The sequence below is a fragment of the Rhinolophus sinicus genome, chromosome 17 (assembly GCF_057876585.1).
Source record: "Rhinolophus sinicus isolate RSI-liver-muscle chromosome 17, RSI-T2T, whole genome shotgun sequence".
Lineage (NCBI taxonomy): Eukaryota > Metazoa > Chordata > Mammalia > Chiroptera > Rhinolophidae > Rhinolophus > Rhinolophus sinicus.
In genome coordinates, this window is record NC_142517.1 from 129,082,021 (window position 1) to 129,094,724 (window position 12,704).

The 12,704-nt window shown below is 37.9% G+C and overlaps 1 protein-coding gene across 2 annotated transcripts in view; it reads right to left on the reverse strand.

The window, feature by feature from the left end:
• NCKAP5 (NCK associated protein 5) overlaps nt 1-12,193 on the reverse strand; it is a 967,526-nt gene extending 955,333 nt beyond the window's left edge. Inside the window, exons 1-2 of one of the 2 annotated variants that reach the window (XM_088794122.1) lie at nt 11,902-12,193; nt 10,127-10,209 (exon numbers count right to left, since the gene is read on the reverse strand). The gene's annotated coding sequence lies outside the window, so the exon portion shown is untranslated. Of the gene's footprint in view, nt 1-10,020; nt 10,210-11,901 lie in introns of those variants that run through there. The other variant, XM_088794125.1, reaches the window with a different exon arrangement.
• Between the last annotated feature and the right edge of the window lie 511 nt (nt 12,194-12,704).

Sequence of the window (12,704 nt, forward strand, 5' to 3'; positions counted from 1 at the left end):
AAACTCAATACAAAAACATACTAAGCAGGACCAGGGTTTTATATTTGCCTGCACCTGTTCTGTATAGAGGGACTCGACAGACACTGGGAATGGAATTCCTTGCAAGCAATAATTTTATTTTGATGGGTAAATTAATGATAAACATATACATGACGATGACGATCATGTAAGCAATTATAACGCATAAAGGTAATATGAAAGAGTGGTATTTACTAGATCATATTTGGCTATGTGAATTCCAGGTAATAAAATACAATTGAAATTGCACTTTCCCTAGATATTCACCGAAAATAGACACACACCCAACCCCAGATCAAAGGAATATTTGGCAAAGTTTGCTAAATGCAATGAGGTTCAAATGCTACACCAAAACTCCTTTCTTAAAGTGGAATCCCAACTAATTTTTAAGAGTTCCTACATTTAACTCATTACCAGTTTTTCTGGTAAAAAGATAAAAATTCAAATATACAATTCTAATATTTTTATGAAATATCTTTTTGAAGCTTCATTTTAAATAATCTAGACATTGATTTCACAAACTAAAATGTAGGCAAAAATCTCTATTCACAAATAGTATTTAATCTTTTGGGCAACAAATCTGGAAAATACCAAACAATTTATTACCTGATCTTAATCTCTACTCCACCTACCAGGGCACCCAGTTCAATTTAGTTCAGAAAATATTTACTAAGTACATAATACAATCATCGTTTAGGGTGAGAAATATTCCTATATATTTTAAACCTTACATTTTATTTAATTTTACACTTACAGAAAATTTAAAAAACTGTAATTTATATCTTCTTTCTTTTCTAGGTCTGCCTAGAGATTTATCAATTCAATTTTGTTGTTTTCCCAAAAAAATTAAAAAACAGTTTTGGGTTTCATGAATTTTTCTCTATTGTCTATCTGTTTTCAATTTCATTGTTTTCTGTTCTTGTATTTATTATTTTCTTCCTTCTATTTGCTTTCTGTGTGTTTTGGGGTTATTTTGCTCTTTTATTTTCTGATTTTTTAATGTGGAAACATAGTGTACCAATTTAAGACCTTTTTTCTTTTCTAATATAAGAACGTAATGCTATAGATTTTCCTCTAAGTACTATTTTAGCTGCATCCCACATTTTAACATACTGTATTTTCATTTTACATTAAAATATTTTTAAACTTCTATTGAGATTTCCTCTTTAACACATTTATCATTTAGAAGAAATGTGTTACATTTCCAAATATTTTAGAATTTTCCAAATATCTTTCTGTTATCAATTGCTAGTTTAATTCTGTAGTGGTCCAAATCCATACATTTCATGATTTCTATTCTACTTAAATTTGTTAAGGTTTCCTTTATGGCTTCAATATGGTCTATATTGGTGAATTTATTACGTGCACTTGAAAAGAATGTGTGGTCTAGTGCTGTTGGGTGGAACATTCTATAAATGTCAATTAGGTCAAGATGGCTGAAAGTGTCATTCAGATCTTCTGTATTTTTACTGCTTTTCTGTCTGCTTGTTCTATTAAATACTCAGTGTTGAAATCTCCAACTATATTTGTCAATTTGTAGATCTCTCCTTTCAGTTCTATCAGATTTTGCTTCATATTATTTTGAAGCTCTGTTGCCAAGTGCAAACACATTGAGGATTATTGTCTTCTTGTTCAGTCAACCCTTTTATCATTTTGCAGTATCTCTCATTCTCCTTGATAAAAGCTCTTGTCTAAAGCCTACTTTTTTTGGTTAATATTGCTATTTCAAATTTTTATGGTTGGTATTTGCATGGATTTTTTTTTTCTATTCTGTCAATTTTAACCTATGGATGTCTTTATATTTAAAGTGGGTTTCTGCTGGATAGCACAGTTGGCACTTGTTTTCCTATCCAACCTCACAACCTCTGTTTTTTAACTACTTTGTTTAACCTAAACAAATTTAATGGGATTATTGATATGGTTGGATTAAAATCCACCACCTTCCTAGGTGTTTTCTATTTGTCTTACCTATTCCTTGGGCTGGAAGGGAATTCTCCATGATGTTTCTACACATTTTGTAGCAGCTATTACCGCAGGCTATTTTTTCAAGATCATATATATATATGTATTTTTTTCCAAAACCATATATATATAATTATTACATAGTATACCTGAAGCTAATATAATATTATACGTCAATTCTAATTTAAAAATAAAACAATTATTAGAAATTTAATTATAAAGACAAACATACAAAAAATGAAACATAAGAAAGATCAGATTTCTCAGTTAGGAAACAAGTATGCTTTCTATATTGGAGGCAAACACTATTTTTGTGTGTTTTTTAAATATATATATACATAAAATATATATTATATAAATATATAAAAACATATAAAATATATGTTTTATATATATTATATCAAATATATATTAAATATATCATATAAATATATAAAATATATAATATACATATTATATATCATATCAAATATATATATTAAAAAACACTATATATATATATGTTAAATATGTATAGTTTTAAAAAACACAAAAATAGTGTTTACCTCCAAGATAGAGGGCATACTTGTTTCCTGACCAAGAAATCTGATCTTTCTTGTTTCATTTTTTTTGTGTTTGTTTTTATAATTAGATTTTTAATAATTGCTTTATTTTTAAATTAGAGTTGACATATAATATTAGCTTCATGTATACTACATAGTAATTAGATATTTATATACCATGTTTCCCCGAAAATAAGACCTAGCTCTAATGTATCTTTTGGAGCAAAAATTAACATAAGACCCGGTCTTATTTTAATATAATATAAGACCAAGAATCACCAGGGAGGGTGAAACAGTGTTAGTCAGGTTGATGGAGAGTCAGATATGGTGGCTGCCTGCACCTGCACATGGGGATGGGGCGGGCTCAACAAAGAATAACGATTCCTGCCAACACTTTTGTCTGGGAGAAAGCTGCTCCTCCAGCCCTTGCTCTGAAGCCAGACAATTCAGCTCTTCCCACACAATGGTTGGACAATTACATTTGCGAACCTGTTGTAATGATGTTGCTAACCTTTTTTGATATCAGAGGTATTATTCATTATGAATTTGTGCCAACTGGACAGTTAACCAAGTTTACTATTTGGAAATGCTGAAAGGCTGTGTGAAAAAGTTAGATGACCTGAACTTTTCACCAACAATTCCTGGCTCTTGCATCACCACAATGCACCAGCTCACACAGCACTGTCTGTGAGTGAGTTTTCAGCCAGTAAACAAATAGCTGTATTGGAACACCCTCCCTATTCACCTGATCTGGCCCCCAAGGACTTCTTTCTTTACCTGAAGATAAAGGAAATATTGAGGACATCAAGGGTAATACTACAATAGTTCTGATGGCCATTCCAGAACAGTGTTCCAAAATTGCTTTGAAGGGTGGACTAGGTGATGGCATGGGTACATAGCTTCCCAAGAGGAGTACTTGGAAGGTGACCATAGTGATATTCAGCAATGAGGTCTGTAGCACTTTTTCTAGGATGAGTTTGCAAACTTAACTGTCAGACCTCATATGTCCTAGTAGCCTTTTGAGATGCTACCCCTGAGTTGAAACTCACAGCAACTAAGTCCATCAGTGAGTAAATCTGTGTGCAAATCCTTTAAGAGAAACACTTGGGACTCCAGCTGCCCTCTATTTCACTCAGCCACAATCTCCACTGGTTTTCACAGCCAGAAGTTGTAGGTACTTCTCTTCCCGGAACTGGATCCCTGGGCTGAGGAGCCCGGTGTAGGGCTGCGACCCCTTACTCTTCCAAGTGGACCTTCACAGCCATCATATCCCTCCCGATTTTTAACTTCCACATGCAGGTGTGGGACCAGACCATTCCAAATCTCCACCACTCCTACCAGTCTTGCGGTGGCTTCTTCTGTATGTCCTTATTTGTAGAACTTCTGTTCAGCTAGACTTCAGGAGATTCTCAGTGATGGTTGTTCTGTAGTTTAGTTATAATATTGATGTGGTCATAAGTAGAGGCAAGCACAGTGTTTACCTACTCTGCCTTCTTGACTGAAAATTTGTTTATTTGGTTTTTGGTTTTAGATTCTACATATAAGCCAGATCATACGCTATTTGTCATTCTCTGTCTTATTTAACTCAGCATAACATCCTCAGAGTCTATTTATGTTGTTACAAATGCAGGATTCCCTTCCTTTTTTATATAAGAAGGGAATCCTGCATTTGTGGCAACATGAATAGACTCTGAGGACATTATGCTGAGTGAAATAAGACAGAGAATGACAAATAGCGTATTATCTGACATATATATATATATATATATATATATATATATATATATATATATATATATATGGTCATTATCTGTTGATCTGTAATGGACATTTAGGTTATTTCTATGTCTTGGCTATCATAAATAATGCTGCAGTGAACATAGAGATTTTGATAGCTCTTCACATAGTGATTTTGCTTCCTTCAATTAACACCCAGAAATGGAATTACTGGATCATACGATAGTTCTATTTTTAATTTGTTGAGGAATAAATAATTTTAAATAACAGTTAAACAAACCATTTAAAAGATAAATTATGTTTCTCTTCAGCCATTTCACTTGACCTTAGGAAGTAGGTCATTATTCACGATGGTCTTAGGCTCTCTTTGGCTCTTTACCTTGAAACCTGTGAGCTGAAAGGCCATTTTCCTTCCCCTCTCTGGTCTTTCCTCCTCTAATTAGCAAACTAACCCATCAGGGTAGACTCCTGCACCTTAAAGAGATGAGAAAATAGAGGCTTTTGTTGTTTAGTCTTAGATAAATGCCACAATCTCCAATCCTGGTTTACCAACAAAAAAAGGGGGCTCTTTGACAACATATCTGATGCCTGTGTTTTTCTCTTGTTTTACAATTATCATTCCTCAAAACCCCAAGATTAGTAGAGGGGGAAGAATTTGATGAGAGGAGGTTAAATAAATTGAGAGGTGAAAGGGAGATCACAGAAGACCTAGGTTGAAAGCAAAGGAGGAAATTATTACTAAAAAAAATTCCTCTTGATTGAACTCTATTGGTCAGAATTGTGTTTGTCATGATAAAACATTCCTCATGTAATGTAAATATCTGTAGTTTTTCTAAAATAGATCAGCCAAGAAAATAATTGGTTTGGCCCTATGCATATGCCATGCCAACCAAGTAACTCTCCCATTTGTATGCAGATCAGAAAAAGAAAATGTACCCAAGAGATGTCCACATTATTCCCTGAACAGAAAATACTCTAACAAGATATGCGTATTTTGGTCTGCAATGCCAGTAGGTAGATTTTTATTATTGTTATTATTTAGGCTCAGAGATAGGCTTTCATTCAAAAGCAATAATAATGCATATTATTCACCTTTGTGATACTGGTGCTATCTGTGTCACATAAAATGCTTTTTTGTGACATTGTTGTAAGTAATATGCTCTTTGAAACAGATGTTAGCTCAAAGCAGAATTGTAAACACTTTCCGGCATGGTAGATACTACAGTGTTGATATTCTGGACTGTTCAAATCTGTGAGGCAAAGATGGGTAGCAGAAACATATGAATAGCTCAAAGAAGAAGGAGTTCAAGTAAAAATATTATTTTGCCATTTTCTAGAAACTTTCAAAATCCCTTTCTCCAAACACACTGGAAATGAACCAATTTAATTCCCATACATTTGACCTTTAAAATTTGAGAGCAGTGTTTTAATTTATATAAACACAATCACAAAGAAAAAGCCAATAGCATCAATCAAATGTATCTGAGAAACTTTTCAATTTTTAAGGTTTTTATGAAAGATCAATTCAAACTCCAATACATAAAAAGTTCCTGGTTCAGCTGAGAAAACAATATGAAAAACAACACACATTTATATTTAGGGCATTTACAAACATTGTAATTGACTATTAAACCACTGATCTTAATCTGATATTCAGGTACATAATTTTTGAAAGGCTACTTTTCTCATTGTACTAACTGTATTTATTACCTCTAACAAAATTACCATGAAAATGGGACAATTCCTTACTTTATAGCTGAATAGTATTCCATTTATATATATGTAGATACATACATATAAGAAGGTACATTATTAATAAATATTTAAAGTATATAAGCGGAGTTTACATGTCACTTTAAGGCTGTCTCTGTGCAGTCTTGGCATGTAAGTAGTGATTTGACGTGATTATCTCGATAATTCACACACGCACATATGTGTCACATGTGTACACACAAGCAACTACCGAATGACTGAACTTCAGGAATTTGAGAGTAGGAAACACGTTGATTTATGCAGATTGATAATACAGATAGATCAAACCTTGAGGATAATTATTCAGAATCAGTTTTAATCTGGTTAAAGATTACATTCCTTTTCCTCTTTTTAAATGGAAGAAATTTACCAGACACAAGAAGAAAAATTAAGTTCATTGCTGCCTTTTCCCTCCCTTGAATCTAGTGGTGAAGAGCCAGGAGGACCGCTACCCCGGGACAAAATAGAAATCTCAGCTTCCGCCTTTCCATAAGAAGAGCCCTCCAGGAGTGTGTGGGGCCCTGGGGTACTGGGTCAGGAAGGGTCAGGAACTCCTGCAGCTGATGCCAGTGGTATAGGAGCAAAGGCATGTTGAGGCTGCCCCAAAGAGAGAGAAAGAAAGCAAGACAGAGAGGTCTTTCTGTAGTGCCGTATAAGTTCCTATGGCTGCTATAACAAATTACCACAAACTCAGAGCATCAAAACAGAAATGTATTATCTTGCAGTTCTGTAGGCTAGAAGTCCGTCATGCTTCTCATTAGCCTAAAGTCAAAGTGTCAGCAGGGCTGCATTTCTTTCTTAACACCCTAGACAGGAGTCCGTTTCCTTGCCTTTTCCAGCTACTAGAGGCCACGCACATTCTTTGGTTTACGGCTCCCTGCCAATTTTAAAGCCATCAGTGCTGTAACTCTCTGACAACTCTTCCATTGCCACATCTTCTGTCTCTCTTCTTTTGCTTACTTCCAGTTATAAGGATCCTGTGATTTCATTTTCCTCCTTCACCACTTTTAAGGACCCTGGTGATTACATTGATAACCACACCAAATGCCCATGACCTCAGAAAATTCAAATTAATTACCCCATCTCAAAGTTTTAATTCAATCATATCTGCACTTTCTGCTATGTAAGATAACGTATTCACAGGTTCTGGCTATTAGGAAGTGGACATCTTGGGGGGGGGGGGCTTATTCTGCCAAACACTGGGGCTAACTGGAATGTACTTTAGTCATGGCTATTATCGCGAGTGGTTGTCTTTCATGAGGCCAAGCCATCCATTCATGAGTGAGTGACCAGTCCTTTCAAATTATATGGTGGAAAACCAACCACCCTTAAAAATTTATACACACACACACAAACACACACACGTGCCAAAAAAATGTATACACATTTTAAGAAAGGGAAACACTATTACAATTGCAATATATACCGATAACAAAAGATGAATACAAGTCACGTTTGACTTCTCCAATTACCAGAGATGCTCAAAGTGGTTACCATCAGCGTCCAGACACTTCTGATGACAGTGAACTACTGCTTGAGCAACATTGACCAAAGTGTCCACTTGCATGTATTTTTTTGGCACCCCCGGTATATACATAACACCTGCACTTAGATACAAACTACCATATTAAATACTTCCTAAGGACTTTCTTACCTAACATTTATGTGAACAGCTTTAAACAGAGCTATCTCTAATTAAAGAATTGTCTAAGGTTTGGAGAGAAAAGGCTTATGACAAAGTGGCATTTGCTTGAAGGGCCTATTGTTATAACTCGCAAATGAAATGTAAGAAGAGAAATCATTGTCTATCTCAGTGTTTCCACAAAACTGTGTCCTATGAAGTAACAGTCCTTTGAGATGCAATACGCATATACATGTATGTGCCACACATGCGCACACAGGATTCTGAAACCATTTGGAGAAATACTAAATATTAACTATCTCATAAAGATTCTTAACTCATATTAATGTCTTAAAGGTCTGAGAAGTACTATGCTTAAGAAATATGCGTATGATCAATCTTTGGCTTCTTAAAAAATATAAAGGGAGTTTCCCACTTTAACTTGACCTGTGTTTTGGCCCTGTGGTGCCCTCAATTATCCCGTACCTTCACGAGTGAGAACATCTGGTCACAGAATTCCTTTCTGTTGAGCTTCAGGGAAGTCTACAATAACCTTGCAGACTTCTAAAAGAGTCATCTCCACATCTGCTCTGATTTGACCGTCTAATTCCTATATATCTATATAGATATATATAGATATTCAAAAAATTTCACATTTAAAATAAATTCCATATGTAAGTTATATACATGTACTAATATATAAACACACCAAATAGATTATTATAACAAAAATTAAATAAGCATTAATTTAGATATTTTAATAATTATGGTTGCTTCATATTACCAATAGTCAATATCTCAAAAAGAAAAGAGTACACATTTGGGATTAGGGTTCTCTTTACTAAACCAAGATGTAAATTCATCCTACCAACTAGTTTTCTTCATGATTTTCAATGCTTTGGCCCATTCCTTATCATCTATTACAAGATTATGGCTGTTTTCACTTCACACTGTCCTTGAAGAGGTACTCATCCTAGAAGTAGAAGTATTAGCATATCATTTTCTTATGATGTGATTAGGCTTGCTTTTATCATTTTGGATCTACAATGTACTCATTTGCTTGTTTGTTCTATTTGATTGTTTTGCGGAACTCATTTCAAGCCATTTGTCCATTTTGTGAAGAGCAGTTTCCCTAAACTGAGATAACATAATATGTAATTGGAATTAATCCAGCACACGTAACACGGTATGCTGAAACGAAGTGGGGGCACTACTGACAAGCCTTTGCCTGGCTTAGAAGGCAGAGGGCCTATTGACATACAGCTCAAATCTATATATGCATCTATCAGATATTGGCAAAAATCAATTCCTTTCTCTCATTTTTATATGAACATCAATATACAGAAGTCCTAACATTTTCCTCCTGAACCTTATTGGATTGGCTTGCTCACCCTTCAGGGGATCTCCCATATTCCATGACCGCCCTTCATTCCAAAACGGCATTTCTGAATTCAGGGAGGTCAGGGGTTAATTCCAGATCTGCTGTCCTAACCCACTTCAGAGATTCAGGGACAAACTTCCCAACACTGCTCTGGAGAAGATAAATACTGGAATTTTGTTTGGTGAGATCAGTCTCAGGAAGATAGGGCCAGACCTGCCCTGAGAGACACTGATCTTCTTCTCTACAGAGATAGCACCCCCCTGGTGAATCATGGGCTTAAAGGTTAATTGATGTGCAAGAAGAGAAAAAAGGCTAGGCAGTACTATAAAGAAGCTCTTTTCTCCAGGCCTCAGGTCCCATGTGGAAGGATATCCATTACAGTAACATTCTTGATTCAGCAGAGTGAACTGCTGGGTAGATAAATTAGAGGACAGAAGCTGGGTGCATGTAGCTCAGCCCTGTACTTTCTCTTGGGTACCTGACTCTCCTGCAAGTGAGACACTCATGCTCATGGGGCGGGGGCAGTTTCTACCCCCACTGGGGAACACATCAGAGGAGACTTTCCTCATGCACAGAAAAAGAGAACTATAACTTTGTGCTTCCTGAGAGGAAGATGACACTTAAAGGGAACATAGCTGGACAACCCTGAATTAAAAAACAACCCACAGTCCCAGTACCCCAACACAACAATAGTTTATTTCTTGCTCACACAAAGTCTACTGCAGATTTCAACAATCCTGCCATGCAACTCTCTGCCATGTGGTGATGAGTGTTCTGGACCCATCTACCTTGTGGATCCATCATCACCACACAAGGCCCCATGTTCACTGTAATCTGTTCACAGTGCTTTGACTATCACAGGGCATTTTGAAAGAGGCCACAGGAATGAATTATTATATGTTAAACTTTTATCATCATCATCACTATTATCCAGTGACATGCACGATAAACATTCTTATCACTCATATCACTCTTCTCAGGTGATAAAAATATTTCCTCATCGATACCTTTGTTTCAAAACGGCATGTCCAAGGATTCCGTTGCATCCATTGTCAATGTGGTATGATTTGTGCATTGCTGCATCGCCTGCTCAAATATATATTCTGCACTGACCTGCCACAATGGAGATGCCCTGCTGTTGGGGATCCTTCTGAAGTAAGGTGTTGAAGATCTCTGGTAAAATGTCAATATATTGCCTAGAAAAAGAAGAGTTTAGTAATTTTAATACAAAGTGAAGTGGTCCTAACATAGACCAAGGTCTTTGTGGTGTTTTCAAACACCATTTCTGACACCAAACATGTGTATTTATTCCCAATGCCAACCAATTCTCCAATGCCAACTACGTTTCCAGCAATTCAATTCAATGCAATTCAGTTCAATCCAATTCAGTTCAATTCTGACATCCAAAGGTAGCAGAGATCCCCACAGGTCCACAAGACTCAGTCCCACGAGACACTAGAGTCAAATGGGGTCTACCCAGGCCATCCACACTTCTGCCTGGCCAACTACAAATTTGAGAGTTCACATGACCTGCCCCCAAGGTTTAATAATTGGCTAGAACAACACACAGAACTCTGTAAAATGCTAAACTAACTATTAGAATTTATTATAAAGAATACAAGTAAACAGCCAGGTGAAAAGGTATGTAAGGTGAGGTCCAAAAAGGTTTTAAGTGCAAGAATCTTTGCCCCCTGGAGTCAGGATATGAACCCCTCCCAGCACATGGATGTGTTCACATACTTCGAAGCTCCCTGAATGCTATTGCTTAGATTTTTTTTATGGAAGTTTTTTTACATAGGCATGATTGATTAAGTCACTGACCATTGATGATGAAACTCAATCTTCAGCCCCCTCCGCTCCCCAGAGGCCCAGGGGTGAGCTGTAAGTTCTAACTGTCTAATCATAGCTTGGTATTTTCTGGCAACCAACCTCCATTCTGAAACTATCTAGACCCTCACCTCCTCATCCCCCAATTCCCCCACCTCCCACTCAGAATCATCTCATTAGCAGACAAAAGACACTCATCATTCAACAGATTCCAAGTGTATTAGGAACTCTGAGCTAGGAACCAAAGAGAAATACCAATTATTTATTTTTCTCATTATAATACAGGGTCTAAAGGCATTATGCTAAGGGATAAAACTCCAGAGCATGGAGTATTGCCCACTTGTTGTACAAGGAGCAAGGAGAGAGGGTAGAGGGTCCAAGATGGCAGATTAGGTAAACACTATGCCTACTGCATCCCAGGATCAGACCAAAATTACAAATAAATTATATAACAATCAACCTCAAAAATCATATGAAGACTACCTAAACAGAACGCTTTATAACTAAGGATAAAAAGAAAAAGCCATATAGAGACTGGCAAGAGGGGCAGAGATGTGAAACAGGCTGACCCCAAAACCACAGATAGTAGGTGAATACCAAGAGAAACACCTCAGTGTCAGAGGACCCCACCAGAAGAGGTAGGGGCTCCAACCCCACACTGGGCTCCACAGCCCTGGGGTCCTGTGCCAGCAAAAGGAGTTCCCACAACATCTGGCAGTGAAAATCATTGAGGACTCTCTCTGCCCATCCCAGTGAGATGGAAGGCAGCTAGAAACCCAGATACCCTCTTAAAGAGCCCACACACAGACTCACTTGCATGTAAACACTCACCTGGTGTCTGGTGGAGGGGCTGCAACTCAAGAGGTGCTAGAGACATACAGGGAAAGACTGATTTGTGTGGCTTAGGGGCAAGGGCTAGAGAAACAGGAGACACTATCCCTGTGTGGTGCCTGACTCACGTGTAGCATACAGGAAGGGACCATTTTTTCTATGCTGAACCCTCCCCCAAAGGGCCAAATCTCAGACCACATTGGCCTGGTAAAATGCACACCTGTACTTACCTTGGTGATGCCTGGGATCCCTGCCTTGCACAGCTAGTACTGCATCACATGGAACACTCTTGACTACTGAGTACCGGGCCCTGCCCCATAAGATGCAAAAGCTGTTTATAGCAGCAGATGGCCCACAGCAGCCTGGGGAACTTTCGATGGTTGGCAGTGACCCAAAACCTGTGCCACAGCTACTCTTGGGCAGCTCTCAGAGACCTGCAGGACTGAGGCGAGTGGCAGCTGTCCGTGGTGTTCTCAGGGCTCTTGTGTGAAGTGGTCATGGGCCCGGCACTGGTGCAAGAACTGAAGCTGCATTAACTTTGTAAAAACCACTGCCCACATCCTGTAGCTCCCTGGAATCTGCCCCACCCCCTAGAACTGTATTGCCAGGGGCACTCTCGGCGCCTGGGTGGCCAGCCCTGCCCCACAAGCCAAGGAAGCCTTTTACAGCAGTAGATGACCCGTGGCAGCCCAGGAAAGTTTTGGTGATGGACAATGACCCAAAACCTGTGCCACAGCCTCTCCTGGGCAGCTTTCAAAGATTTGTGAGCCTGAAGCAAACGGTGGCTAGCTGTGGTCTTCTAAGGGTATTTTGGAAAGTGGACATGGTCCAAGCACTGCCCCAAGGTGAGCAGTGGCTGGCTGCAGTGTTCTCAGGGCACTCTGCAAAGTGGTCACAGGCCAGCACTGGTATAAGAACTAAATATGCATTAGCTTTGTAAAAACCACCAGCCACATCATGGGACTCCCTGGAACCTTGCGCCCACCGCCCCACACAGCTAGCGCTATATTTCCTAAGGCATTCTCCACAAGGA